The following is a 6,000-nucleotide window of genomic DNA, read 5'->3' as shown; positions in this document are numbered from 1 at the left end:
TTGGAGCAGCAAAATTTTCATCTTGGAGCACTTTGGAGCAGATAATTTTGCATCTGGGAGCACTTTGGAGCAGCGAATTTTACATCCTGGAGTGCAATACAGACGCATATTGCATCAACATTCAAGCATCTGAGTATTATTATGGGGCTCTTATGAAGGCTAGAAATATTTCGATTCATTGCAAATCTCGAAGAAAAAATCATCTCAGGAGCATAGGCGTGCGCACAGGGGGGGCAGGGGGGGGGCGGCCACCCCCTCCCCTAATCACCTAAGAGGGGGGGGCGCAAAATCTGCCCCGTACATTAACCCTTGCGATAGCAATTATATGTACACTCTCGGCGGATTTTTGCCGTCGCCGTTGCCGTAATTTTCCGTATAAAGTACAAATTAATAACATCACCACGCGCATTCTAGCCGCGGGTAAAAGCTCGCGAGCGCTGGCGACGAACGCGGCTGAAGCGGAGATTAAACTAGCCGGCCGTCTGTCTCCGCCGCACGGACAGCGCATGAGATAACATCATCCCGCGTGCGGGCCTGCCGTCGATTGCTCATCAAACAGAGAGGAAACGCCCCGCCCGTCTTTCGTAAGGAGCATGAAGGGACGCCAGGGGAGCGGAAGGGGGGGGGGGGGGTACCGCAGCGTTCGAAGGGCGCAGTCGCTTGCGCGCGCGCTATCTCGAGACATCAGGAGACGGCTCGTAAACTTGCTGTGCTCTCAACGCTTACTTCGCGTTTAGAGAATTCAGAGCAAGAAAACGCCTCGGTTCCTGGAGGGGCCATATTCGCTTAAACCAGCGTTTTCTTGAGTTACAAGAGATCGGATCCAAAAGAGTTAGCGTCTAGTCTTACTTCGTTTCACAATACAGTTTTTTGGTATCGCATTCATTGCTTCGCTCTTAAGCGAAACTGATTTTTTTAACCGTTAGCTATTGACCCCCGAAAGCGAGGGGCGGACGTGTAACATGGCGTAGCCGCTTCACTGTGGGCCGTCAGCGACGGGCCCGCTACTGACAGCTGCGCATTTGCGGCTGCTCCGACCAGGAGATATGATTTTACTAATGAGATGACATTTTTAAAAAAGCAAGCAAAAAATTCGAATTGGAACCCTAGCACGTGAGCTCAAAAGGGCAGGGCCTTTTAGGGGGTATTTACTGCAGAGTGATTACAAACTCAGACGTGCTGGCGGAAGGAATTACGAAAAAGCTGTTCTGGATGGAAGATCCGTGGATAAAGTATATCTGAGGAAAAGTGTCAACGCGTTTCCACCGTTCGCGTGTTCTTCCATAAACACGAAGCAAGGAAAATTCGATATTTTCCCATATATCTACTGCGAGCGATACCAGATTTCATTCCGCGATATCCGGAAACAGAAGTGACAGACATTTTAGCGGCACTCATGATGTAGTTATTACTGAACATTGCTTTTTCCTTACGTGCCATGCGACGCTTGAAACGAGCTATCAGCAGTGTTTCTGGAACAGACGACGTCCGCCGATGAATCGCCGTCGCACTTTCTCGCTACCGATAGGCCTAGACGTCACGAGCCTCTGGGGAGAGCGCGTTTTGCTGTCGAGCCGACTTGCAGAAGAGAAGCTGCGTCGGCACCGTGCATGGCATCGTGGCTTACTCGGAACGCACGCGCGAGCGCTATTTATTCAGCGGAATAATTCCTGGTCCATGATTACGACTTTATTGGCAGCCCCAAGATGCCATATTCTGCACATGTTCTGACGCGCCGGCAGTGCGATTGCCGGTGACAGACGCCCCCAAACCCGAGACTTTGGCGCAGTTTGGCGCAAATTTCGTCGATATTATCAGGATGGCGCAGTAAATACAATTTGGCGCACTTTGGCGCAGTTGGCGCAGGAGTGGAATCACTGTATATACCACTGGGAGCAATGATTTCAAGTGTACAGCGTCGGCTCCATATTGACATTGTATTGTAAGATTCTAGATGAATGAGCATCAAGGGAGAATAAAGACGTTCATTCCTAGAACCGTGTGTTGACATTGCTCGTAGTGCCAGTTACGTATAAATAAAAATATGTGCTGTCTAACCAGTCCAAGCACTGAGTCTTTCTGAGATAGAAGAGGTCAGCAGTTCCTATCGTAGTTTTGCTCTCTTGGCATGTGCCGTTCTTCTCATGACACATTAAAAGCTCGTTAGTTCGGATTTCGCGGTACAAGTGTCTATTACATCAATGCGTTTTTATTGTATTGAATAATCAAATCCATTGTAGTGGAGCAGATGCACGAACGAGTATGCGCCCGTGAAAGAGGACGAAAGACGACCCGCGCTCTGATTGCACGAGAGCCTGTACCGCCTCCGTCAGCCTTGCACTGCGTTGCCGTACGGTCCTTTTTCGTTGCGACCTCCTTGCAACTTCGTTACTCCAATAAACCTCGTCACATTTGGTGGAGGTTGCTGAGATCCCCAAACAGACCTGGAGCTCCGCTCTCGCAAGTTGGCCGAAAGACCACCGGACAACATGGCTGACGTAGTCGCTGCCCAGCCAGCACTACCGGCTGCCCCGTCCCCCTGCCCCGGCTCTACCCGTCAACGAGACCCGCCCATCTTCAGCGGAAGTGGTGAGCACGACGTCGAAGACTGGCTCTCCTTATACGAACGCGTAAGTGCCAGCAACAAGTGGGACGACGCCTCTAAGCTTGGCTACGTTATCTTTTACTTGGCTGACGTCGCTAAACTTTGGTTTACCAACCGCGAATCCGCCATCGCCAACTGGTCAGCTTTCAAGACCCTCGTAACTGAAGCATTTGGCCGACCAGAGGTCCGCAAGCTCCGCGCTGACCAGCGTCTACGCCACCGAGCGCAGCAGCCTGGAGAGACATTTCCCAGTTACATTGAGGATGTGCTAGACCTATGCAGGCGCGTTAACCCATCTATGCCGGAATACGAGAAGATCAGGCACATCCTCAAGGGTATCGAAGATGGCGCATTCCAGATGTTGCTGGCGAAAAGCCCGACCACTGTGGAAGTGCTCGTCAGCCTGTGCCAGAGCTTTGACGAATTGCGTCGTCAGCGTTCCATCACCCGACAAAGTCTCCCATCACCAGATTCGATCTCGGCCGTCGCAGTCGCAAACGGCGACGTTTGCCAGGGCACACTTACCAACCAGATCAAGGACTTCATCAGAGAGGAAGTGGCCCGACAGCTCTCCCTGCTACCTCATAGCGACTCGTCCACCGCAACCCTGTCTCCGACACTGCAGCAGGCCATACGCACCGAAATTTGTGGCGCCCTCCCTGCAGTTCCGGCCCCTTACCTGCACACTTCCATGCCGTCCCGCCTCTCGAGTTCCGACTACGCAACGCCTGCTCCATCTCCACCTCTCAGCTACGCAGCTGTGGTCGTGCGGCCCCCACCGCATCCAAGCTCCTTATCGGCACCACCCCATCCAGCCTCGCCTCCAGTTTACAGGCCCACACCACACTTCTTCCGTCCATCAGATGCGTGGCGCACTCATGACAACCGCCCTATCTGCTTCGCGTGTGGTATCGCTGGCCATATTGCGCGCGTCTGCCGCCGCCGTCCCACACCTGCGTACGCCTCCTTCGGAACTCCTACCTACGCGCCGCAACATGCCACCACATCTGCATCCGAGCAGAGGCACTCCGACTCGGATCGCCGCTCAGCAAGTGCTCGTTTCCCTTCCCCTCGTCGCCGGTCGCCATCGCCTATGCGTCGTCGCCCACCTTCTGATGAGGGGAACTAATCAGTGCAGTTCCGGAGGCAAGAACTGCAACTTGTGCGCAATTCTCAAGGCCTCCATTTTCGCCGCAAAACGTTATTGATGTCGAAGATGAGGGAGTCGCCGCACTAGCACTTGTAGATACCGGGGCCGCCGTTTCTGTGATGAACGCGAACTTTTGTCGGAGGCTCAAGAAAGTGACAACATCTCTCTCTGGCATGGTGCTGTCCACGGCTAGCGCGCAACGCATTCATCCCTCAGCTGTGTGTACGGCGCGCGTCGTCATCCAAGACATTATGTACATCGTCGAATTTTTTGTCCTGCCATCTTGCTCTCATGACGTCATCCTGGGTTGGGATTTCCTTTCACGCCATGACGCTATCATCGATTGTTCAAGTGCGGAAGTGTCCCTTGTGTCACCATGTGAATTTTCATCTCCCGACCGTTCTCTCCTTCCCTGCAAACTCATCGTTGATGCCGACACCACCTTGCCTCCGGAAGCTTCAGTCCCTATTACCCTTTCGTGTACTGCTCAACCTGACGCCACGGTAGTGTTTACGCCATCTCCATTGTTTACTGAGCGCAAGGGCATCGTTCTCCCGTTTGCCGTTCTCACAATTGCGTCTGGGTCAACCGTAATGCTGATTACAAACCACTGCGACTACCCCATTGCCTTACTCCGTGGTGAAAGTTTAGGATCCGTACAACCTGTCGACCACATCGATGATCTTGATCTTCCCGATGACACCACATGTTGTCACATCGCCACAATCACTCCCGCATCTCAGCCATCAAGTTCGTCAGCGTTCGACAACGCCATTGACGCAAACCTCTCCCCCTCTCATCGCCGCCAACTTGTTGATCTCCTTAACAAGTTTATCTCTTCTTTCGACTGTCAACAACCTTCGTTAGGCCGCACCACAACTATCAGTCATACTATCGACACCGGCTCCCACTCGCCCCTGCGACAGCGACCTTACCGCGTTTCTGCCGAAGAGCGCCGCGTCATTACGGAGCAAGTGGATGACATGCTTCAACGTGGAGTGATACAGCCTTCTCAAAGTCCTTGGTCATCACCTGTGGTATTGGTCAAGAAAAAAGATGGCACCATTCGATTTTGCGTTGACTATCGCCGCTTAAACAAGATTACGAAAAAAGACGTCTACCCGCTACCGCGAATAGACGATGCTCTTGACTATTTACAAGGCGCCGAGTACTTTACATCCTTGGATCTGCGTTCTGGGTATTGGCAGGTGCCCATGGCTGAGTGTGATCGAGTGTGATCGCCCTAAAACAGCCTTTGTAACGCCGGATGGCCTATATGAGTTTAACGTCATGCCATTTGGGCTCTGCAACGCGCCTGCAACATCTGAGCGCATGATCGATACCATCCTTCGAGGCCACAAGTGGAAGACTTGCTTGTGTTACCTGGACGACATAGTAGTCTTTTCAGCAGATTTCCCGACACACCTTGCTCGTCTGTACGAAATTCTCACGTGCCTAACTTCTGCGGGCCTACAACTTAACACCAAGTGACACTTCGCAGCACGGAAGCTAACCATCTTGGGACATGTCATCTCAAGAGACGGCGTTCTTCCGGATCCCGATGAGCTTCGAGCTGTCGCCGAATTCCCAAAGCCCACATCGATGAAAGCCCTCAGAAGTTTTGTCGGCCTCTGCTCCTATTTTCGCCGCTTCGTGCGCAACTTCGCGTCCATCATCACACCTTTGACGAGTCTGCTTGCCAACAGCAAAGGTATCTCTGCATGGTCACCTGCATGTGATGCCGCGTTTCGCCAGTTGCGCCGCCTGTTGACCTCACCACCTATCCTTCGTCACTACGACCCCACTGCTCCCAGAGAAATTCACACCGATGCAAGTGGCGTCGGTCTTGGTGCAGTTTTGGCACAACGGAAAGGCACCAAAGGTGAATACGTTGTGGCTTATGCAAGTCGTGCTCTCAAGAAGGCTGAATTAAACTACTCCGTGACAGAGAAGGAGTGCTTGGCGATAATCTGGGCATTGACGAAGTTTCGCCCGTACCTTTACGGCCGTCCTTTCGACATGGTTACAGATCACCACGCTCTGTGTTGGCTTTCCACCTTGAAAGACCCGTCGGGACGCCTGGGCCGTTGGGCACTTCGATTGCAGGAATACGACATTCGTGTCGTATATCGTTCCGGTCGCAAGCATGCGGATGCTGATGCACTCTCCCGCTCGCCAATAACACCAGTTGTGGCTTCTCTGTCACCCCTCTTTAACACCTTGTCACCACTCGACACCACTGACA

Source organism: Rhipicephalus sanguineus, chromosome 2 (assembly GCF_013339695.2).
Source record: "Rhipicephalus sanguineus isolate Rsan-2018 chromosome 2, BIME_Rsan_1.4, whole genome shotgun sequence".
Taxonomy (NCBI): Eukaryota; Metazoa; Arthropoda; class Arachnida; order Ixodida; family Ixodidae; genus Rhipicephalus; species Rhipicephalus sanguineus.
The sequence above is the reverse complement of the archived record's forward strand: the minus strand, read 5'-3'. Positions refer to the sequence as shown.